Raw genomic sequence first — 25,311 nt, 5'->3', positions numbered from 1 at the left:
TGCACTCGGCCAAATATTTTTAAGGTATATTTTATTAAAACATTACTAAAATATTACAGAAATTTTCCGGTTTTTTTGTTTGTTTGTTTTTTCTTTTTTTGAGATGGAGTTTTGCTCTTGTTGCCCAGGCTGGAGTGCAGTGGCTCAATCTCGGCTCACTGCAACCTCCACCTCCTGGGTTCAAGCAATTCTTCTGCCTTAGCCTCCCAAGTAGCTGGAAATACAGGCACCCACCACCATGCCTGGCTAATTTTTGTATTTTTAATAGAGATGGGGTTTCACCATTTTGGCCAGGCTGGTCTCGAACTCATGACCTCAAATGATCTACCCGCCTTGGCCTCCCAAAATGCTGGGATTACAGGTGTGAGCCACTGCGCCTGGCCAGAAAATTTTAAGTGAACAAAATTTCATACATAATCTTACCATCCTAGTGCACCTGTTGTCTTCATTTTTGTTTTTTCTGGTTTCCTTCTACTTTCTACTAACATGTACATCTGTTTTTACATTGTAATTATAGTATGTAGCTGCATATAGTATAATGAAACAAAATTGTTTTCTGTTTTTCCCCCTGCTTTACATTATTGAGAAAACACGGTGCCATGTTTAATGTTGTCTTAGTGATTACCAATTTAAATGAGCTGATGTAATCTTTTTGCATGCTCTGTGGTTGGAGATTTAGGTTGTTTCCAGGTTTTTGTTTGTTATAAGTAATACTCATATGGGCAGCTGTTTTCACTCAGTAAATCTGCAGGGCTGACCACCAGGTCAGAGGCGTTGGAAGTCGGTCTTTCCACAGTGGTTTTGTCCACATCCTCTGGCGGGCGTTGTTGATCTCTGAATCTGCTTTCCCACAACTGTAGATTCCCCTGGCCCCACAACTATAGTTTGATCACTTCCCTCCAAATATAGATGTTAAGAGATCAGCAACGAATAACTATATGGGAAAACGTGAGGAGAAAATAGAAATACATGCGGGAAGAAGAATCGGGACTACAGGTTGAATATCCCTTATTTGAAATGCTTAGGACCAGCAGTGTTTTGGATTTCAGATTTTTGTGGATTTTGGAATATTTGCATATATATAATGAGATGTCTTGGGAATGAGACTCAGGTCTAAACATCAAATTCATTTATGTTTCATGTATACCTTAAACACATAGCCGGAGGATAATTTTATACAGTATTTTTCACAATTTTGTGCCTGAAACAAAGTTTGTGTACATTGAACCATCATCTCGGCCACCCATGTGTGACATCATGTCATTGCTCACAAAGCTTCAGATTTGGCCGGGTTGGGTGGCTCACGCCTGTAATCCCAGCACTTTGGGAGGCCGAAGTGGGCGGATCACCTGAGGTCAGGAGTTTGAGACCAGCCTGGCCAACATGGTGAAACCCTGTCTCTACTAAAAATACAAAAATTAGCTGGGTGTGGTGGTGTGTGCCTGTAATCCCAGCTACTCGGGAGGCTGGGCTGGAGAATGTCTTGAACCCAGGAGGTGGAGGTTGCAGTGAGTTGAGATCATGCCATTGCACTCCAGTCTGGACGACAAGAGTGAAACGCTGTCTCAAAAACAAACAAACAAACAAACCCCAAAACTTCAGATTTGGGAGCATTTCTGATTTTGGATTTTTGGGTTAGGGATGTTCAACCCATATTGGCTCTCCCATGTCCCTGCACACGCTGTGCCATGGGGCATCCTTTCCTGCCTGCCTGGCTCCCTGTCTGACTTCTCTTATTCTCTCCAGATTGAGTCTGAATTGCCTCCTGTGTGACCTGGGCCCAGCATCCGTGCCGCACTGTGGTGGTCTTGCTGCAGGGTGCAGGCCTATCCTCACTAAGTCCCACTTAGCATCTCTAGTTAAGACTTGAATAAAACACGATTATAAAGTGTGCAGATCCACAAATTGACCCAGCTCTTGTTTGCTCCCTGTCTGGTTCCTCCAGCATCGTATCTATGAAGAAAGTGGCTGAAATGCTCTGGCTAGAGGATGGTCTCCACTGTGTGAAAACTTCCCAGGCAGCTGCAGTCTTAAAACAATTGTCTGCAGAATGCTCAACGTGACCCTCTGCTTCCTGGAATTTCTTCAGATACAAATAACTCAGACCCTAGAAAGTGTGTTCGCAAACCACTTCTCATGAACCGTTGAATATTCAAAAGAGAGCTAAATTTCAAGCCTGTATAAAAGCGTATCCCTGTAACACATGTGCCATAATACATAACTTCTACTTTTGTCAGTCCTTACCATCTACCTCTCTGAATTTTCATGAATTTCTATTTCACAAGGGTAATTGTTTTACATATACTGGCAGTAGCATACAATAAAATACTCAGTATACATGCTGAGCACAGTGGCTTCTGCCTGTTTTTTTTTTTTTTTTTTTTTTTTTGAGACAGAGTTTCCCTCTTGTCACCCAGTTTCCCTCTTATCCATTACACTAGAGTGCAGTGGCAAGATCTCTGCTCACTGCAACCTCCGCCTCCCCAGTTCAAGCAATTCTCCTGCCTCAGCCTCCCAACCAAATAGCTGGGATTATAGGCATGTGCCACCATGCCCGGCTAATTTTTGTATTTTTAGTAGATACGGGGTTTCTCCATGTTGGTCCGGCTGGTCTGGAACTCATGACCTCAGGTGATCCACCTGCCTCAGCCTTCCAAAGTGCTGGGATTACAGGCGTGAGCCACCGCACCCAGCCGGCTTGCGCTTGTTATACAAATGCTTTGAGAGGCCAAGGCAGGAGGATTGCTTGAGGCTAGGAGTTCAAGACAAGCCTGGACAATATGGTGAGACCATATCTCTACAAAAAATAAAAAATTATCCAGGAGTGGTAGCATGCACCTATAGTCTCAACTACTTGGGAGGCTGAAGCAGGAGGATCGCTAGAGCCCAGGAGTTTGATGTTACAGTGAGCAATGACCGCAACACTGCAACATTGCCACTTCAGCTTGGACAACAGAGTGAAACCCTGTCCCCCTGAAAAAGAACCCCCAAAAACCTCAGCATAAAAATAAGTAAATAAATAAATAAAATGTGCAGACAAACTAAAACCAGCCGGAACGGCTAATAAGAGAGAAAATGAATCAAGATTTGAAAAAAACACAGCAGGCTGGGTGAGATGTGAGATGGCTCACACCTGTAATCCCAGCACTTTGGGAGGCTGAGGCAGGAGGATCGCTTGAGCTCAGGAGTTTAATATCAGCCTGGCCATGGTGGAGAAACCCCGATTCTATGAAAATTTAAAAAAGAAGAAGAAGAGGCTGAGTATGTGGTGCGTGCTTATGGTCTCAGCTACTCGAGAGGCTGAGGTAGGTAGATCACTTGAGCCTAGAAATTCGAGGCTGCAGTGAGCTGTGATTGCGTCACTGCACTTCAGCCTGGGTGACAAAGGGAGACCTTGCCTCAAAAAACAAAGCAAAGCAAAACAAATCCACAAGAGACCCTGGCAAAGATCTCTGTGCGAGGCAGAGAACTTCAGTGGTTCAGCTGCACCCCCACAATGTTTATTAAAGTTAATCTATGAACATAGACAAAGATTCAAAGGCAGCACAGAAAATAATTTTATTTGTAGGCGTGATAGAATTGTGGGTGCCTTTTTCCTTTTTCTTAAAATTCCTATGTTTCCCAATTTAACTACTGTGCAAATACTACTAATAAAGAAATCCTCTATGAAAGACAAGATTGGAGAAGCCAGCTTGACAGCAGCTCAAGAGAAGGAGGTTCTGAAAGGCCTGGCCTCAGGCTCTGTCATTGTGGGTGGGGCCCGCAGAGCAGTTCAGGAGGATGAGTCCAGACTGGGCAACACGAGAAAAAAGGAAGACCACGGAATGGGACAAAATAATTGCAAAGCATACATCTGATACGGGATTAATATGCAGGCTATCATATAAAGAATTAAAGCTGAGGTTGGGCATAGTGGCTTGTGCCACCATGGATCACTTGAGGCCAGGAGTTCAAGACGAGGCTGAGCAACATAGTGAAACCCTGTTTCTACAAAAGATAAAAATAAAAATAAGGCCAGGCACGGTGGCTTCCACCTGTAGTCTCAGCACTTTGGGAGGACAAGATGGGCAGATGAGTTTCAGACCAGCCTGGCCAACATGGGGAAACCTCGTTTCTACTAAAAATACAAACATTAGCCAGGCATGGTGGCACACACCTCCTAGTCTTGGGAGGCTAGGCCCGAGAATCACTTGAACCCGGGAGGTGGAGGTTGCAGTGAGCACTCCAGCCTGAGTGACACAGTGAGACTCTGTCTCAAAAATAAATAAATAAATAAATAAAAATAAAAAGTAGAAATTAGGTGGGTGGGTATGGTGGCTCACGCCTGTAATCCCAGCACTTTGGGAGGCCGAGGCAGGTAGATCACGAGGTCAGGCGTTTGAGACCAGCCTGGCCAACATAGTGAAATCCCATCTCTACTAAAAATATAAAAAATTAGCCAGGTGTGGTGGTGGGCGTCTGTAACCCCAGCTACTTGGGAGGCTGAGGCAGGAGAATCGCTTGAACCTGGGAGGCGGAGGTTGTGGTGAACCAAGATTGCACCGTTGCACTCCAGCCTGGGCAACAAGAGTGAAACTCCGTCTCAAAAAAAAAAAAAAAAAGAAAGAAAGAAAGAAATTAGCCAGGCATGGTGGCACATGCCTGTAGTTATAGCTACTTGAGAGGCTGAGATAGGAGGATTGCTTGAGCTCAGAAGTTGGAGGCTACAGTGAGCTATAAATGCGCCACTGCACTCCAGCCTGGGTGACAGAGCAAGATACTGTCACTAAAAAAAAAAGAAAAAAAGCGGCCGGGCACGCTGGCTCACGCCTGTAATCCCAGCACTTTGGGAGGCTGAGGCAGGTGGATCACGAGGTCAGGAGATCAAGACCATCCTGGCTAACACCGTGAAACCCCGTCTCTACTAAAAATACAAAAAATTAGCTGGGCATGGTGGCGGGCACCTGTAGTCCCAGCTACTTGGGAGGCTGAGGCAGGAGAATGGCGTGAACCCGGGAAGTGGAGCTTGCGGTAAGCAGAGATGGCACCACTGCACTCCAGTCTGGGCGACAGAGCGAGACTCTGTCTCAAAAAGAAAAAAAAGAACAAAAACTCAACAATAAAAAACCCACATAACCCAATTCAAAAATGGCAAAGGACCTGACAAAGCATTTCTCTGGAGAAGACACATAAATGGCCTACAGCACATGAAAGGACAAACCTAGTGCTCACTTTGCATAAGTCACCGACTGAATACTTAGGATATATATCTGTTATACTTCAATTAAAAAGTTTAAAATGTATTATGGGGACCCTGGGGGGTCATTTAGATGGTAATGATTGGCTGACCAAACTTCTAGATCCTAGAAATCCATGCGTCTTGATTGCCAAACTTCAGGCCTGGCCTTGGAAGAAAGACGTTGGCAGGAACCCAAGGAGGTTCAGGGGTCAGGGGTCAGCAGTCAGGGTGGATGGGGATCCAGGCTGCAGCCCATACAGCAAGGGCTAGTGCTGGGCTCAGTCCCAGCAGGAAGTCACAAGGCCAGGAGGCAGATGGCCTCTCCAGCAGGGCAGAGTGGGGCTGAGGCCCGGGTCCGTGTGGTGTCTCAGTCTGGAGTGACCATTGAAGCTGCCCGTGTCCTGCCCTGATCTCTCATGGCTTCTGGCCGGTGGTCCTGGGCCTGCAGCCAGCAAGGCAGAATGAGGACAGGCAGGGACTGTGTCCCGGTGAGTTCTTGCCAAGAAGGGACCCAGTCCCCCACTGTGGCCCATGCCTTTCCATCTGTGATTTGTGACCCAATTCCACAGTCTTCCCACGGACCTGGGAAATTGCTTCATTCCCAATAATGGGAACTTTTTATGATGACTTTGCTGGTCTCAGAGGTATGCCAACTCAGCTCTCTGGAACTATAGGGAGAGACTGACACCCAGAGAGATGGCATGATTTGTCCCAGGGGGCAGATTGAGAGAGAAAAGCCAGGGTTTCTAACAGCTGGGGCTCTCAGGCTCACTGCCCACCCCAGGGAGGGCAGTTTTAACTCTGCTCAGGATGGGTCAACACCTCTCCAAATGCATTGTGGGCTGAGCCATATCTGAGAAACTGTTTAAAGGGAGGCATAAGAACATCAGTTCTTTTAATTAAAAAAAAATCTCAATTGCAAAACAAAATTGAGAGCCAGGGGCTCATCACATTCCTGGTGTTGATGAGGTACAGAACTACAAGGCGGGGTTCTGTGCTTAAGGTCAGCTTTCTCTGCCATCTTCCCGACCCTTGCATCTACTTTCTCAGCACTGGACAGTGTGGGATATTAGGAAAGGGCTGACTCCCATCCCATTTCCAGAAGCCGCAGTCTCTGCTCCTCACCAGCTGTGTGTTCTTCCATGTGGCTTGGCCGGATTCAGCAAATAGAGGCACCAGGAAGCACCAGACACCCTGCTGCCCTCCCTTCAGCCTGGGGGACATAGGCCCTGGCATGAGGAGGACCTGCACGGGCTTTTAGGAAGGAAAGCAGGAAACGGGCCCTGAGATAGGAATGTTTCTAAGGGTGGAATGGCCAGGCTGAGGTGAGGCAGGTCCTGGATCTGTCCAGGCCTCTTTCCTACCTGCCCTCCCACCCCCAACCCCCAGGCCCAGCCCCGCCTTCAGATCAGCTGTCCACCTGAAGCTCCTTTCCTCCTGGCTGATCACTGACTTCTGGCCACCACCAAGCTCACCACGTGGCTCTCTTTACAAACCTGCTTCACACACAGGCTGCTTCACACGCGTGGTCCATTAGAGAGCCTGCTCCTGATGGCACACTTTGGGACACAGACACAAGCTGTCATTTGTTCAGACAGTATGGGAGTGCTCAGATTTAGAACCACTCAAAAATCGTCCACAGTTATTGAGCACCTACTCTTTGTTGGATTCTGGGTCAGTAAAACCTGTACAGGACGGAGGTAGACAGGCTGTGAGAGTAGGGTGGCTGACGGAATCCCGTAGTCGCTGTGTCCAGCCATCTAACTGGGCTGTAGGTAGCGTGGTAACTCAGTTTGTATTCAAAATATTGCTTCTCTGGCCAAGTGCACTCTGAGTTCCAAACAGTGACTGTATAGATGAGCTTTTCTTTTCTGTTTTCTTTTGAGACGGAGTTTCACTCTTGTCGCCCAGGCTGGAGTGCAGTGGCGCGATCTTGGCTTACTGCAACCTCTGCCTCCTGGGTTCAAGCGATTCTCCTGCCTCAGTCGCCCGAGTAGCTGGGATTACAGGGTGTGCCACTGCACCCAGCTAATTTTTATTTTTACTTTTAGTAGAGACGGGGTTTCGCCATGTTGGCCAGGCTGCTCTGGAACTCCTGACCTCAGGTGATCCATCCTCCTCGGCCTCCCAAAGTGCTGGGATTACAGGTGTGAGCCACTGCACCTGGCCTTTAGATGAGCATTTCAACTATCCCAGGCCCTCTGGCGTGGCTCCCAAGCCCTGAGGGAGATGGTTTGGCCTCTTCTCCTGGCCCTCCAGCCTCCACACACTCCTGCCCTGGCTCTGCCTTCTCACCTGAAGTTGCCTCTTCCCACCCCCGGTTGTGCACCTGCCCTGGGCCTTCACCCATGGTCTCCTCAAACCCTTTCCCTCCCTCCCTCTTTGGGTGCCTTCAGAGCCCAGTTTCAATGACACCTACTCCAGGACCCCTGATCTGCCTGAAAACTTGGTGGCTGAAAGCAACATCACATTGATTTTGCTCACAAATCTGCAGTTTGGCAAGGCTCAGAGGAGATGGCTCAAGACTGGGGCTGGAGCCATCTGACATCTCACTCACTTGCCGGCTGGCTTTTGATGGCCTGCTGCAAGGGGGCAGAGTCGCCTCCATCTCCACATATTCCTTAGCCACACACTAGGCTGGCCCAGACTGGAGGCCACAAAAGGGCCTCTTTCTTTCCATGCTTTCGGTTTCTTCCAGTGAGCATGCATGACTTCTATACTTTAAAAGAACAGAAAATAAAACATAATTCTAATTTCCTTTTACTTTCATGTCAGGTTTACATCTCTAATTGTAATATCTTCAAACCATGGTATCTGAACATCCCATATTTTGCCCACTCATCTTCCCAGGTACCATTTCTAATTATTTGATAAAAAATAGTAGAGTGGGCTGGGCATGGTGGCTCACACCTGTAATCCCAGCACTTTGGGAGGCTGAGGTGGGTGGATCACCTGAGGTCAGGAGTTCGAGACCAGCCTGACCAATATGGTGAAACCCTGTCTCTACTAAAAATATAAAAACTAGCTGGGCCTGGTGGCATGTGCCTGTAGTCCCAGCTACTGGGGAGGCTGAGACAGGAGAATTGCTTGAACCCGGGAAGTGGAGGTTATAGTGAGCCAAGATTTTGCCACTGTGCTTCCAGCCTGGGTGACAGAGTGAGACTCTGTTTCAAAAATAAAATAAAATAAAAATAGTAGAGTGAATTAATACTCCACATTTTGAAAGCTTATCGGTTTAAGGCTGAGTGAAAACATTTCTGCTTAGAAATGCTGCTTCTGGTGATCTCTGTGCTATTGAAGTGGGTTCTGGCCCACATTTCAGCCCAGACACGCGAGCGCCCATTTGGGGCTGTCCCAGGAAGTGTGCTCGTGTGTGTGCGTAAGCATGCATAAGTGTGTGTAGCTTGTGTTGCCATAGTGATTTGGTTTGGGAGAAGTAACATAGAGCTCAGGCTTTTATGGACGATTATGTAGTTTAGACAAGTAGTCTTTCTTTTTCCTGGAATCATAGAAAAGCAGCCTTGTGTGATGGTGAAGTCTGCATCTTCTCCAGTCCCCCAATTCTGCCCCCACAGGCTCAGTGCTGCCTGTGGCTGTCACAACCACATACTGTTCCAAACGGGAATCTGTACCAGTAAATGGATTTGGGTAAATCTATGAGAGTGGCTTGACTTTTTAAATATCAAACAATATAAACACCTCAATGATTAATATAATAGAGCTTTTGAAAAATTATAAAAATTATTTGCTGGCCAGGCGCGGTGGCTCACACCTGTAATCCTAGCACTTTGGGAAGCCAAGGTGGGCAGATCACGAGGTCAGGAGATAGAGACCATCCTGGCTAACACGGTGAAACCATGTCTCTACTAAAAATACAAAAAATTAGCCAGGCGTGGTGGCAGGCACCTGAGACTCCGTCTCAAAAAAAAAAATTTTTTTTTTGCTAATTATCTATATTCATGTTAGGAATTTTAGTGCTTCTTTTACTTTTGGCAATAGTTAATACATATAGTCTTAAAGACTTCATTGGAAAAATGTAGTGCACTCATGTAGTGGCTAAGCAATATCTGAATAAGAACAGTCCCTCTTGACGGGAGATCTCAGGGGCCCCCAGGGTCTCAGGACCTAAGTGTTGGGAGGTACTAAATTGGACAGAAAGAACCGGAGCCCCATCCCTACACATCTCTGAGCCTACGTTTCCTCAGTTGAGACGTGACGGTATGAACACCTACCTTGAAGGTTAGTTGTGATATGAAGTGAGGGGTGTGTGTGAAAGTGCATTGTAAATGTCTGAAGTCATTTCTTTTTTTTTTTTTTTTGAGACGCAGTCTCGCTCTGTCGCCCAGGCTGGAGTGCAGTGGCGCGATCTCGGCTCACCGCAAGCTCCGCCTCCCGGGTTCACGCCATTCTCCTGCCTCAGCCTCCCGAGTAGCTGGGACTACAGGCGCCCGCCACCACGCCTGGCTAATTTTTTTGTATTTTTAGTAGAGACGGGGTTTCACGGTGTTAGCCAGGATGGTCTAGATCTCCTGACCTTGTGATCCGCCCGCCTCGGCCTCCCAAAGTGCTGGGATCACAGGCGTGAGCCACTGCCCTCGGCCTCTTTTTTTTTTTTTTTTGTGAGACAGAGTCTCACTCTGTCACCCAGGCTGGAGTGCAGTGGCGCAATCTCGGCTCACTGCAGCCTCGGCCTCCCGGGTTGAAGTGATTCTCCTGCCTCAACCTACCGAGTAGCTGGGACTACAGGCGCCCGCCACCACGCGCGGCTAATTTTTTGTATTTTTAGTAGAGACGAGGTTTCACCGTATTAGCCAGGATGGTCTCGATCTCCTGACCTCGTGATCTGCCCGCCTCGGCCTCCCAAAGTGCTGGGATTACAGGTGTGAGCCACAGTGCCCGGCTTTTTTTTTTTTTTTTTTTTTTTTTTGAGACCTAGTCTCGCTCTGTCACCCAGGCTGGAGTGCAGTGGCGTAATCTTGGCTCATTGCAACCTCTGCCTCCCGGGTTCACGCCATTCTGCTGCCTCAGCCTCCCGAGTAGCTGGGACTACAGGGGCATGCCACCATGCCCAGCTAATTTTTTGTATTTTTAGTAGAGACCGGGTTTCACCGTGTTAGCCAGGATGGTCTGGATCTCCTGACCTCGTGATCCGCCCGCCTCAGCCTCCCAAAGTGCTGGGATTACAGGCGTGAGCCACCATGCCCGGCCTGAAGTCATTTCTAAGTATGGTGTTGGGTAAGTTCTACCCTTAGGTTCAAATACTCAGACTGGGTCACATGAAGAAAGAGAACAACAACATGAGAGTTATTTATTTGGCCTCCCACTGAGTAAGGCATTCTGTTAGGTCATTAGTGTTTATAAGCCAAGTGTGGCATTCTGGAAAGGTAAATAGGCATTTAGTAAGAGATAAGAAACAAGTTTCCCTGCTACCTTTTTTTTTTTTAGAGACAGGGTCTCACTGTGTGGCCCAGGCTGAAGTGCGGTGGCACCATCACAGCTTACTGCAGCCTCAAACTCCTAGGCTCAAGAGATCCTCCCACCTCAGCCTCCCAAGTAGCTGAGACTACAGGCATATGCCACCACACCCAGCTAATTTTAGTTATTTATTTATCATTATTATTATTATTTTTTTTTGAGATGGGCTCTTGCCCAGTCACCTAGGCTGGAGTGCAGCAGCACGATCATAGCTCACTGCAGCCTTGCACTCCTTGCCTCAAGCAATCGTCCTGCCTCAGCCTCCCAAATAGCTGGAACTATAGGCACAGGCCACCATGCCCAGCTAATTAAAAAAATTTTTTTTTTTTTTCTGTAGAAACAGAGTCTGGCTATGTTGACCAGGCCTATCTCTAACTCCTGGCCTCAAGCGATCCTCCTGCCTCAGCCTCCCCAAGTGCTGGGATTATGGGCACAAACCACTGTACCTGGCCAGAGACAAGTTCACAAACATTCTGAGGGTTCAGAGGGGCAGGCTACTTCCAAATGTCTGGATTTTTTTTAAGTTATGTAGACTATTTTATTTTTAAACTATATTGATGTGTTTCAGAAGAAAAAAAATGACCATATTTAACTAGTCACTGATACATAATTAGTTGTATTTTCCTTTGGGACAACATAGAATTTGTTTATTCTTCAGTGGCTTCATATTTACAAAATACCAGTAAAAATAGTAAGGAAAGGGTTCAATCCACACAGACCATCACGTACAGAATAACTAGCTGAATATTTATCTTCCAGAAATCTGGTAAGCACTGGTTTCTGAAACACAGGATATGCCCAATTCTGGTTACTAGCGTCTTCATTCTTTATTGGATACATTTCTTTTGTTTAACTGATACATATTTGTACATATTTATGGGGTACATGTGATATTTTGTTACATGTATAGAATGTAATACTATTCAGCCATAAAAAAGAATGAAATCCTGTCATTTGCAGCAACATGGATGGAAATGGAGATCACTATGTTAAGTGAAATATGCTAGGCATGGAAAGACATATATCACATGTCCTTTTTTTTCATCCTCTCATTATTGAACATATCACATGTTCTTACTCATATATGGGAGCTAGAAAAGTTGATCTTAGGCCAGGCACAGTGGCTCATGCCTGTAATCCCAGCACTTTGGGAGCCCAAGGTGGGCGGATCACTTGAGGTCAGGAGTTTGAGACCAACCTGGCCAATATGGTGAAGCCCTGTTTCTACTAAAAATACAAAAATTAGCTGGGCGTGGTGGTGTGTGCCTGTAATCCCAGCTACTTGGGAGGCTGAGGCAGGAGAATCGCTGGAACCTGGTAGGCGGAGGTTGCAGTGAGCCGAGATCGCACCACTGCACTGCAGCCTGGGCTACAGAGTGAGACTCTGTCTCCAAAAAAAAAAAAAAAAAAAAAAAAATGGCTAGGCACGGTGGCTCACGCCTATTATCCCAGCACTTTGGGAGCCCGAGGTGGGTGGACCACTTGAGGTCAGGAGTTCGAGACCAACCTGGCCAACATGATGAAACTCTGTTTCTACTAAAAATACAAAAATTAGCTGGGCGTGGTGGCGCATGACTGTAATCCCAGCTACTCAGGAGGCTGAGGAAGGAGAATCGCTTAAACCTGGGAGGCAGAAGTTGTGGTAAGCCGAGATCGCACCACTGCACTCCAGCCTGGGCAACAAGAGTGAAACTCCATCTCAAAAAAAAAAGTGGATCCCATAGAAGTAAAGAGTAGAATGATAGATAGTAGAGATTGGGAAAGGGGTGTCAGTGGGAGGGGGGAAGAACACATTAGTTAATGGGTACGAACATACACTTAGAAGGAAAAAGATCTAGTCACAGTAGGGTGACTATAGTTAACAACAATGTTTTGTTTATTTCAACATAGGTAGAAGAGAGAACTTGAAATGTTCCCAACACATAGAAATGATAAATGCTTAGGGCAATGGACATCCTAAATACTCTGACTTGATCATTACATGTTCTATGCAGATGTCTGGGTTTTATTCTGATGGAGGTGCCACTGGAGGCATTTCAGGCACTTGCAGAAAAGTATCCCCCCACCATACCCCCCTTCAGAGCTGCACTTTAGAAAGATGGATCTAACAGGAATACACAAAGTTAAGTAGAAAACAGAGAAACCAGAAGCAGTTAAGAATGTGTCCTAAGAATTCACAGAGTGGAAAATCACCTAGATGTCTTTTATGGGAGGCGTATCCTGGGGAGCATCTGGAGAATCTAGGAGGAGCACCCTTGAGGAGCATTCAGGAAGCACTCAAGAGGAACATCTATAACTGGCTGGAAATCGCAGGGAGCATCTTTTTGCATACTCAGTATGTGATTTGAGCAGGAGTGCTGTAGGAGAAATTGAAGGAGAAACCCCTCTAGTATCACATACATAACACCTTTCCCCTGTGGAAGGAGCCAGTCTTCCAGAGGCCCCACTTACGATATGGCAAAGCCAAAATTATCATGGAGGACATCTGGTATCATGAGGATCCCATTGGAGCAAAATTCTTTTTTTTTTTTTTTAGATGAAGTTTTGCTCTTTTTGCCCAGGCTGGAGTACAATGGCATGATCTCGGCTCACTGCAACTTTGCCTCCCAAGTTCAAGTGATTCTCCTGCCTCAGCCTCCCGAGTAGCTGGGATTACAGGTGTGCGCCACCACACCCAGCTAATTTTTGTATCTTAAGTAGAGGTGGGATTTCGTCATGTTGGCCAGGCTGGTCTCGAACTCCTGACCTCAGGTGATCCACCTGCCTCGGCCTCCCAAAGAGCTGGAATTACAGGCATGAGCCATTGCGCCCAGCCCATTGGAGCAAAATCCTATTCAGCCTACAAATCTGGTCAAAAGCTTTTGATCTGTTCAATCCAGGCTTCAAGCCTACCTGTCAATGCTTTGTGAAGTATATTGAGCTGCAGAAACTTAAAGAAACAGATGAAGAGAAGTTATTTGTAGAAACAAGGAAAGCTTTATTGGCAGAAAGTGTCATTTTAAGATGAGTAGGAGAAGCAAGGACTCAACAGGAAGGTAGTCACATTTCCTGGAAATCTGAACACATGATTGTCAGACCCCAAACTGCGTTGAAAGAAAACCAGCCTCAGAAAGAAAGAAGTTCCACAGGACCAGCATTTGGAGGCACCTGAAGGACAGTCAAAAGGTCTTGCAGCTCTGTAAAGGGTTTGTATACTGTGGATACTGACATACACACTCTACTCACTAGCTCAATGTTGAGCTGTTTCTAACAGTTGAACTACATAAACGTCTCTTGATCTTGAAGGCATTATATTTGCCTTCTCTTAGTCCTTACTTCTGAGTTGTCGTAAAGCTCAGTATCATGGTTTGACAGAAGCAGTTATGATCCAGAGGATTTATATAAAAGAATAATAAAAACTGGAAAAAAAAAAAAGGAGTTATGTGAACTTTCATGGTAGGACATCATTAAATAAAGAACTCCGGCTGGGCTTGGTGGCTTATACCTGTAATCTCAGCACTTTGGGAGGCCGAGGCAGACAGATCACTTGAGGTCAGGAGTTTTGAGACCAGCCTGGCCAAGATGGTGAAACCCTGTCTCTACTAAAAATACAAAAAAATGGCCGGGCGCAGTGGCTCATGCCTGTAATCCCAGCACTTTGGGAGGCCCAGGCGGGTGGATCACCTGAGGTCAAGAGTTTGAAACCAGCCTGGCCAACATGGTGAAACCCCTTCTCTACTAAAAATACCAAAAAGTAGCTGGGCATATTGGCGGCGCCTGTAATCCCAGCTGCTCAGGAGACTGAGACAGGAGAATCGCTTGAACCTGGAAGTCAGAGGTTGCAGTGAGCTGAGATCACGCCATTGCACTCCAGCCTGGGCAACAAGAGCGAAACTCTGTCTCAAAAAAAAAAAAAAAGCAAAAAACAAAACAAAACAAAAAAATTAGCCAGGCATAGTGGCACGTGCCTATAATCTCAGCGATTCTGGAGGTTGAGGCAGGAGAATCACTTGAACCTGGGAGGCAGAGGTTGCAGAGACCCGAGATCATGCCACTGCTTTCCAGCCTGGACAGCAGAGCGAGACTCCATCTATAAATAAATAAATAAATAAATAGAATTCCCTAGGTGCTTAACAAAGAAAGAGGAAAAAAAGAGGTGCATCTAACATCTAGGAAGAGCACCTGGGGGAGCACCTACTGGGAGCACCTGAAGGAGCAACTCAAGGGCCACTGGCAGGAGCCTCTGGGAAGCGCAGAAGGCATGTGTGGGGAGAGATTGGTGGGGGTTGGGTGTTCTTACCCACTGAGTGGGCGGGCTAGAAGATCAAGAGGTGACAACCTGGAAGAGAAATGGGGCTAGAGACAGGCTGGCTGTAAGCCAGTGGTTGTCGAGGAGATAGCATCAGCGAGGGAGATACCCCAGTGGGAAAGCTGCCCTGAAAAGGGAGGAGGGTGTCTCTCCCCTGTTGAGCCAGAGCCACGAAGAGGGTTGACTCTGCCATAGAGCGTCCTTTCTTCCCAGCTATTATGTCGGCTCTGCAGGGACCCTCACACTTGATGAGTCAAGGGGCTTGTGCGTTACTGAGCAGCCAGAGGGATCCCTCTCTGAGACCCTCAGACCTTCTCCTTGCCTGGCCAGTGCCAGCCCTCCTCCCCCTGCTCACCAGGGGATGGCTGAAGCATGGAAAAGTGGCCCACAGCAGATGGTGGGGGGGCATGGGGACTCAACGCCCTGGGTTGCTGAGTCCTGTGAGACCTGTGGCCCCGGGACACCCCACCCCAGCCCTGGGCTTTCAGCAAGGATGCCATGTGGAGCCCGTCAACTAGCTCGTCAACTAGCACTCTTGCGCCCCCTGGTGGCCGTCCCTGATGAGGCGGTTATAGGACATCGTCCCAGTGAGAATTTGTGGCAATCCACAGTTCATGCCTACGTTCATTCATTCATTCATTCTTGAAATATTTGGGGAGTACCTGCAGGCCTCCGAGGCTCTATGCTGTCCACTGTGGCACCCACACGCGCTCTGAGCACTTGAAGTGCAGCAAGTCCACTGGAGAAGTACAGTAAGTGTAAAGAGTACACTGGCTGTCAAAGACATTAGTGTACACAATGTAAAATATAGTATCGATCATTTTCATATTGTTGATACATTGAAATTATAATGTTTTGGATCAACCATTTTAAATAAAATATGATTACAATCAATTTCACCTGTTTCTTTTTTGCTGAGACCAGCTGGGTCGGGGAGACCATAACCCAGTGGTGCTAGAGGAATTAAAGACACACACACACAAATATAGAGGTGTAAAGTGGGAAATCAGGGGTCTCACAGCCTTCAGAGCTGAGAGCCCTGAACAGAGATTTACCCACATATTTATTAACAGTAAACCAGTCATTAGCATTGTTTCTATAGATATTAAATTAACTAAAAGTATCCCTTATGGGAAACGAAGGGATGGGCTGAATTAAAGGAGTAGGTTGGGCTAGTTAACTGCAGCAGCAGCATGTCCTTAAGGCACAGATAACTCATGCTATTGTTTGTGGCTTAAGAAGGCCTTTAAGCAGTTTTCCGCCCTGGGCGGGCCAGGTGTTCCTTGCCTTCATTCCGGTAAACCCACAACCTTCCAGCGTGGACATTAGGGCCATTATGAACACGTTACAGTGCTGCAGAGATTTTGTTTATGGCCAGTTTTGGGGCCAGTTTATGGCCAGATTTTGGGGGGCCTGCTCTCAACACTTTTTACTTTTATTATAATGTGGCTTCTAGAAAGCTTAAGCTTCTTTATGTGGATCGATTTCTATTTCTATTGGATAGTGCTATTCTAGACCATCAGTTCCCAGACTTTGGGATTTCAAGGACAAGTAAAAGTCCTCCGTATTTTTACTACCAACTTTCTACTTTCTTAAATAATGGTGTCTATTTGTCTATTTCTTTCTTTCTTTTCTTTTCCTTTCTTTCTTTTTTTTTCCTTTTTTGAGACAGAGTTTTGGTCTTTTTGTCCAGGCTGGAGTGCAGTGGAGCGATCTTGGTTCACTGCAACCTCCGCCTCCTGGGTTCAAGTGATTCTTCTGCCTCAGTCTCTTGAGTAGCTGGGATTACAGGCATGTGCCACCACGCACAGCTAACGTTTTTGTATTTTTAGTAGAGATGGGGTTTCACCATGTTGGCCAGGCTGGTTTTGAACTCCTGACCTCAGGTGATCCACTTGCTTTGGCCTCCCAAAATGTTGGGATTACAGGCATGAGCCATCATGCCCAGCCTACTTATTTCTTTACATTTTTCCTACTGCCTGTATAATTGCAGAAATTAATGATGTTTTAAAAAGTAACACTCTCATCAGGAAAGGAGGAAAGGGATGGTCATCTTAATACCAGAAATGCAGGAAGCCATGGTCAGAATGTAGAGTTAAACAAAAAAACTCACCTATTGACCTTTGATTATTTTTCCACAAATCATTGAGTGTTTGAGGAGACCCAAGTGCGAGTTCTCTAAGGAGCCTCTTGGGAGTGCATCCACATCTGTGGCTTCTCGCTTCCTGGCCTTCGATCATCTACAGGATAGCCCAGTGTTGACACAGGCTGTGTGCTGCTGCCTGCCAGGTACCAAGCTGAGAACTGTGTACACGGGAAAGGTGAGGGGTTGATGGATGCTGTATTGTCTAGGACTGGAGCTGGCACCTTGCTGGTCCCTTTGTACACTGGTTATCTTAATTTTCACACACAAATGTTGTTATTCATGTGGTCTGGTGGAGGGAACTTAAGTGTATGGTCTTATAAACTGTAAAAGGGGTGGGGCGCTGTGGCTCATGCCTGTAGTCGCAGCACTTTGGGAGGCCAAGATGGGCAGATCACTTGAGGTCAGGAGTTTGAAACCAGCCTGGCCAACATGGTGAAACCCCGTCTCTACTAAAAATACAAAAAAATTAGCCGGGCATGGTGGTGCATGCTTGTAATCCCAGCTACTTGGGAGGCTGAGGCAGGAGAATCACTTGAACCTGGGAGGCAGAGGTTGCAGTGAGCTGAGATCGTGCCATTGCATTCCAGCCTAGGCAACAAGAGCGAAACTCCGTTTCAAAACAACAACAACAACAACAACTGTAAGAGGATATCCAGATGGCCAACATGCCTGAAAAGGTGCTCAATCTCATCAGCAATCAGGCAGAAGCAAATAAAAACACAAGGCCGGGTGCAGTGGCTCACACCTGTGATCCCAGCACTTTGGGAGGCTGAGGCAGGAAGATTGCTTGAGCCCAGGAGTTCAAGACCAGCCTGGACTAAATAGTGAGACCCCATCTCTAAAAAATATTTAAAAATTAGCTGGACATGGGGGCACACACCTGTAGTTCCAGATACTTGGGAGGCTAAGGTGTGAGGATTGTTTGAGCCCAGAAGATGGAGGCTGCAGTGAGTCGTGATTGCACCACTTGCACTCCAGCCTGGGTGACAGAGTGAGACCCTGTTTCAAACACACACACACGCGCGCACACACACACACACACACATACACACACTAAGATACCACTACAGACCCATAGACCCATCAAATGAAAAAGACTGACAATACCAGGAGTAACATCCCCGCTTCTGATGGGAATGTAAATTGGTGCAGCCACTTTGCAAGTAGTTTGGCAAGATCTTTTTTTTTTTTTTTTGAAATGGAGTTTTCCTCTTGTTGCCCAGGCTGGAGTGTAATGGCGCAATCTCGGCTCACTGCAGCCTCCGCCTCCCGACATCAAGCCATTCTCCTGCCTCAGCCTCCTGAGTAGCTGGGATTACAGGTGCCTGCCACCATGCCTGGCTAATTTTTTATATTTTTAGTAGAGACGGGGGTTTCGCCATGTTGGCCAGGCTGGTCTCGAACTCCTGGCCTCAGGTGATCTGCCTGCCTCGGCCTCCCAAAGTGCCGGGATTACAGATGTGAGCCACTGCACTGGCCAGCAGGATCTTTAGTAGATAAGTATCCACACATGGTAGGACCTCGCCACTCCACCCAATAGAAACATGCGCTTATGTGATGTGCAGTAGCATTTACTAGAGCCCTAGACTGGAAATAGCCAAATGTCCATCAACAGGAGAAAAATGAAATAAAATAATGATGAAAACAAAAATAAAATAATGAAAAAAATGAAATAAAGTAATCATGCAATGGAATACTATACTATGAAAATAGGCCAACTACTGCTATACATAGCAGCTATGATGTTCGTACCTAAATGATGTGTTTTCCAAATTTTATCATTAATATCATGATGAATACCTTTAAACATGTCTTTCTGGAATAATTCTAGAGAATGACTACAAAGTAAATTGCTAAAGAGTAGCTGATGAATCAGGCTATGGGAATTCTTGATTTTTATAGATGTTGTTCGTTACCTTCAGAAAAAGACTGAATCAATTTATACTCACACCAGCCATGCCTCAGAGAGTCTGCTTTCCCACACACCTGCCAATACAGAATGTATATTTGTTTAAAATATACTTTGAAAACAAGTAATATTCCTTCACAGTTTCACCTGGATCCTAATTTACTTATGTTGCCTGTTTTCAATCATTTTTAGTGTGTTAGTTAGGAAAATGCCACTTGCTATGACTAATTGACTCTAGAAGGAATACTACCTCATCAGAACAGGAGTCCTTTTTTACTCCTACAAAGAAAAGGTAAGGTTTCTGATGATTAGCACTGGCAAGATTTGCTCCAAATGATCATTCAAGAACCTAGATGGAAATATATCACTGATTTCTGTTTCTCCATCTATAAAATGAGAGTAAGGATACCATGGATACCATGCCCTACCTTGTAGGGATAGAGTGATTGTCAGTTAAGGTCACACATTTGAATGTCTTAGTAACAGAGTGCAGACTCACCCATTCCCAGCTTCTAGGGTGGTAGGAAAGGGCCCATTCTCCATAAGCAGAAGATCTATTTCAGAGTGAGAAAGAAAAAGGTGCTGAAGCAGTGTCAGAGCACGGCAAACTATCCTTCCTCCTCTTGTTACCAAGCAGTCAATGGGCTTGCTGTCCCATGTTCATACAAGCCAATATCAAGGCCTTGGCTTTTGAGAAAAGGAGTTGGAGGCTAGATAGGGTTTTATTAGCATAAGGTAATGAAGTGTGATCTGACTGGATCTTGCAATGAGGTGATGCCAGAAGGCATGGTCTGACTGGATCCTGCCATGGAGTGATACCACAACTCCATCTGATTGGATCCTGAATCCTGCCACGTGGTGTCCGTTCTTAATTCAGTCCCTACTCCTTGGTCTGAGTGTTTAGGTTCCCCCTGTGGTTGTACACTTGACTCATCTAGGTGTGCTCAGTTTACATGACCTTCAACCTGGGGGTCCATGGCAACTAAAAAACAACTCATAACCCTGTTGCATAAAAGTTGAACCAGATTGGTCTGATTCAGTTATATTCTCTCCATGGCAAGATAGCCCTTGCTAGACATAGAAATGTTAACTTTTTTAATGACCAGAGGTAAAGATGGGTCTGTACTCTGGTTCACCACTGGAATGATGAGTATTTTATTTTATTTTGAGACGGAGTCTCTGTTGCCCAGGCTGGAGTGCAGTGGCATGATGTTGGCTCACTGCAACTTCCACCTCCCGGGTTCAAGCGATTCTCCTGTGTCAGCCTCCCGAGTAGCTGGGACTACAGGCGCATGCCACCATGCCCAGCTGATATTTGTCTTTTTGGTAGAGACAGGGTTTCACCATATTGGTCAGGCTGGTCACAAATTCCTGACCTCAGATGATCCACCTGCCTCAGCCTCCTCAAGTGCTGGAATTACAAGCGTGAGCCACCGCGCCTGGCCTGAAATTATGAATATTTTAGAAGAGCTTTCATTGGGTACTTTTGGAAGGATGAAGCTGTTTACAAAAAAAGAATTCTATATTCTTTGTATTTGTTAAACCTAATATTAAAAAAGAAAAAGAAAAATGGGCTGGGGAGATTGAGACAGGCTGGACTGGTGTTTGGGCCATGAGCTGGGAAAAGGCAGAAAAACCAGCTTTCCCATGAAGGGCATCAAACCAGATAGACCACAGAGGGCCAAGTGCTCCTCCTTTCTTATAATATTTGAAGCTTCTCTACAGTGTAAGAGTTTCCCAGAGAGCAGAGAGAGGCTTGACACAGAGGGTAGCTTTTTGAAGATGCCGTGAAGAAAAGACACCGAGAAACTAAAGGAACAACAATAATAAAACAGTCACTGTATGCGGCCGGGCGCGGTGGCTCACGCCTGTAATCCCAGAACTTTGGGAGGCTGAGGCAGGCGGATCACGAGGTCAGGAGATCGAGACCATCCTGGCTAACACGGTGAAACCCTATCTCTACTAAAAATACAAAAAATTAGCTGGGCGAGGTGGCAGGCGCCTGTAGTCCCAGCTACTTGGGAGGCTAAGGCAAGAGAATGGCGTGAACCCCGGGGGGGCGGAGCCTGCAGTGAGCCGAGAGTGAGCCACTGCACTCCAGCCTGGGCGACAGCGAGACTCCGTCTCAAAAAAAAAAAAAAAAAAAAAATAGTCACTGTATGCATAATAGTAAAAGACACATGGCTGATCCTTGTCTATGGATGTCACACCAACCTTAGAGTTGCCCCTAAGAGTAAGTGAGCAAGTGCCAGCCCCAGTGTGCAAAAGAGAGCAGAGATTTGGACAGGGGGATCCCCAGCAGAAGGAGCAGACTCTGGCTGGGGCTGTGGAACCCCAACATTGCCCCTACTCTCGGCAGCACACAGTCTACTCTCCTTAGAGACAGAGACATGAGCTAGGGAAGACTGCCTTTCCATACAGAGACTCCCAGGCTCAATCAAGTAGTTCTTAGCAAGGATATCATGTGAGCACAAAATAATTTTTTCTTCTTGCAACATACAATGTGTTCCAGAGTAGAAACTTCAGAAGATAGAGGTGAGGAAAAAGAAATAAACACAAATGACATCACCCACAACGACAACCACTATTTGCAGTTGAAAGCATTTCTACCCTGTTATTTCCCCTCTCATACCCATATCTGCATTTACATTTTCAAGACTGTTACTAAGCTATAATTTAAAAATAACTACTTATTTCATTTTGCTTGAGTGAACATATTTCTGTCATTAAATATTATTTCAACAATCTTAATGATAGCATATGTTCCTTTGTATGATCAACCATAATTTATTGAATTCATTTTTAAACATTTTGAAATTTTCCAAGGTCTTACATTTAAATATAGATGCTCCTCGACTTACAATGGGGGTTATGTCCCAAGAAACCCATCCTAAATTGAAAATATCATTAAATTGAAAATGCACCCCAGCAAGTCGTGATGGTCTGCGCTGTAGTCCCAGCTACTCGGGAGGCTGATGGGGATGATCGCTTGAGCCCAGGAGTTTGAGGCTGCAGTGAGCTATGATCACACCACTGCATTCCAGCCTGGAATGATTATGGGTGACAGAGTGAGACCCCCATCTCTTAAATTAAAAAAGAAGAAGGAGAAGGAGAAGGAGAAGAAAGAAAAGTAGCCCAGAGAGTCTTTGATCAGAGAATCACTAGTGCTTAAAATCTGAAACCTTGTGGTTGTACCATTGTAAAGTTGAAAAATCATTAAGTCAAACCATCAGAAGTCAGGGACCATCTGTACAATAGTGTCTTGATGTCTTGGTCTACTTGGTCTGCTATAACAAAAGACCATAAACTGGGTGGCAAACAAACAATAGAAATTTATCTTTCACAGTTCTGGAGGCTGGAAGATCATAATCAAAGCACTGGCAGATTTGGTGTCTGGCAAGAGCTTGCTCTTTGCTTCATAGATGGCATCTCACTGTGTGCTCACATGGTGGAAGGGATGAGGAGTCTCACTGGAGTCTCTCATATAAGGACACTAATCCGATTTATGAAGGCTCCACCCTCATGACCTAATCACTTCCCAAAGTCCCCACCTCCTAATACTATCACACTAGGGGCAAAGATTTCAATATACAAAGTTTAGGAGAACATGAACATTCAGACCACAGCACTTGATATTTCTGCTAGGTCAATATTGCTATAAGTATGTTGTTATTACCTTTCTTCCTTTCTTTCTTTCTTTCTTTCTTTCTTCCTTCCTTCCTTCCTTCCTTTCTTTCCTTCTTTCTTTCTTCCTTTCCTTCCTTTCCTTCCTTCCTTCCTTCCTTCCTTCCTTCCTTCCTTCGAGACAAGGTCTCACTTTGTCACCCAGGCTGGAGTGCAGTGGTAGGATCATAGGTCACTGAAGCCTCGACCTCCTGAGCCCAAGTAATCCTTCTGCCTCAGCCTCCTGAGTGGCTGGGACTGAAGGTGCGTGCCATCACGCCTGACTAATTTTTTTAAATTATATTTTTGTAGAGATGGGGTCTTGTTATGTTGCTCAGGCTGGTCTTGAACTCCTGGCCTCAAGAGATCCTCATCATCCCAAAGTGCTGGGATTACAGGCATGAGCCACTGCACTTGGCTGAAATGTGCTATTTTTAATTTTCCTAGGAACTGTCAGTGCTTATCATAAGTTATGTTAAAGTGGTGTTTCACATTTTCATTTTCATGTCTTATTACATTCCATATTTGCTATTTTTTCATGAATTTACTGACCATTCGTATTTCTTCTTTGTGAATGTACTACATGTGTTCTTTATTCAGTTTTCCAGATGTCTGCCAGTGATAATAATTTTTAAGAACACTATATATAAATATAAAAAACTTCCTGTATATGTTACAATGTTTCATTTTGTCATTTGCTATATAATTTCACTTATGGTTTGTTTTTTTTTTTTTTTTGGATGAGAGAATTTTACTTTTTTTTTTTTTTTTTTTTTGAGATGGAGTCTTGCTCTGTCACCCAGGCTGGAGTACAGTAGCACAATCCTGGCTCACTGCAACCTCCACCTTCTGTGTTCAAGTGATTCTCCTGCCTCAGCCTCCCGAGTAGCTGGGATTATAGGAGTGCGCCACCACACCTAGCTAAATTTTGTATTTTTAGTAGAGATGGTGTTTCACCATGTTGGCCAGGCTGATCTCGAACTCCTGACCTCAGGTGATCCACCCACCTTGGCCTCCCAGAGTGCTGGGATTACAGGTGTCAGCCACTGCAGTCAGGGAGAATTTTACTCTTTATGTAGTTGTGTGCATATATACATATACATAGTTTACGCATATACACACAATACACACATACACACACACACATGCATTTTTCTATTTTATGCCCTGCTCTTATGCTTAAAAAAACTTCCATTTATAAAGATGTTTTAGATATCTATTATTTAACTGTTTTCTTTTTCTTTTTTTGAGACGGAGTTTTGCCCTTGTTGCCCAGGCTGGAGTGCAATGAGTTGATCTTGGCTAAACACAACTTCCGCCTCCTGGCTTCAAGCAATTCTCCTGCCTCAGCCTCTTGAGTAGCTGGGATTATAGATAGGCATTGCCACCAAGCCCGGCTAACTTTTGTATTTTTAGTAGAGACGAGTCACCATGCCCTGCCAACTGTTTTCTTTTACATTAAAAATTTTAATCAACCTAGATTAATTTTGGTATGTGGTGTGAAGTAGAAACATTTTCTCAGATGCCTAGCAATTTGGCTCAATAACATTTACTGAGAAAGCAGCAATTATTTGTAGCCATATTTATCATATGTCAGATGTTATAACGGAATTCTGCCTATTGGCTTCCTGATATGTTTCATTAATCTGCTCTTCATATTTGGATTTATTCTTCATATTCAGTATCAAGATACCTCAAAATTACAGCAATGTGTTAACATCAATAGGGCTTGTCCCCTAATTTATCTTTTGACTTTGTAGTTCCCTGCCTATTACTATATGTTCATTTCTTCCCAACGATTTTAGAATACTATTATATGTTAATCCCCTTAAATTCAAGAAGGAGATAATGGTTCTCATTGGCCAGGTTATTACGCTTTTTCCTACTGGAAGTATTCTAAAAATCTTGAGAGTAAAAACACAGGAGAGAAATAAAAGAGAGGTATTAAAATCATGAAGAAGATAAATATAGTACTATTTACAACAGACAAGGCTTTATACCAGAAAAACCTAAGAGAAATAACCAAAAGTTCACTATTATCTTACTCAAAGTGTTGTAAAAAGTAAACAGTGGTAAGTTATATATGTATATTATAATATGCAGAACAACCACAAAACATATCTATAGATATACAGATACAGTTACACTTAAAACACTATAGATAAAAATAGGATAGGATGGGGCGGTGGCTCAAGCCTGTAATACCAGCACTTGGGGAGGCTGAGGTGGGTGGATCATGAGGTCAGAAGTTCGAGACCAGCTTGACCAACATGGTGAAACCCAGTCTCTACTAAAAATACAAAAATTAGCCAGGTGTGGTGTCATGCGCCTGTAATCCCAGCTACTCGGGAGGCTGAGGCAGGAGAATCACTTGAACACAGGAGGTGGAGGTTGCAGTGAGCCAAGATCACGCCACTGCACTCCAGCCTGGGAGACAGGGAGAGGCTGTCTCAAAAAAAAAAAAAAAAAAATTGAATGCAATTTATAGAGGAAAGAAGATGTTTTATTTTTATTTATTTATGTATTTATTTGCGACAGAGTCTCGCTCTGTTGCCCAGGCTGGAGTGCAGTGGCGCAATCTCTGCTCACTGCAACCTCTGCCTCAAGGGTTC

At 45.2% G+C, this 25,311-nt stretch overlaps 1 pseudogene; it reads left to right on the top strand.

Moving 5' to 3' along the window:
• The first annotated feature begins 12,615 nt into the window (after positions 1 to 12,615).
• The window catches only part of LOC100453811 (uncharacterized), a 31,603-nt pseudogene continuing 18,907 nt past the window's right edge, over positions 12,616 to 25,311 (top strand).

This window comes from Pongo abelii, chromosome 6 (genome assembly GCF_028885655.2).
Source record: "Pongo abelii isolate AG06213 chromosome 6, NHGRI_mPonAbe1-v2.0_pri, whole genome shotgun sequence".
NCBI lineage: Eukaryota > Metazoa > Chordata > Mammalia > Primates > Hominidae > Pongo > Pongo abelii.
This window is presented reverse-complemented; position numbering and strand designations above follow the sequence as displayed.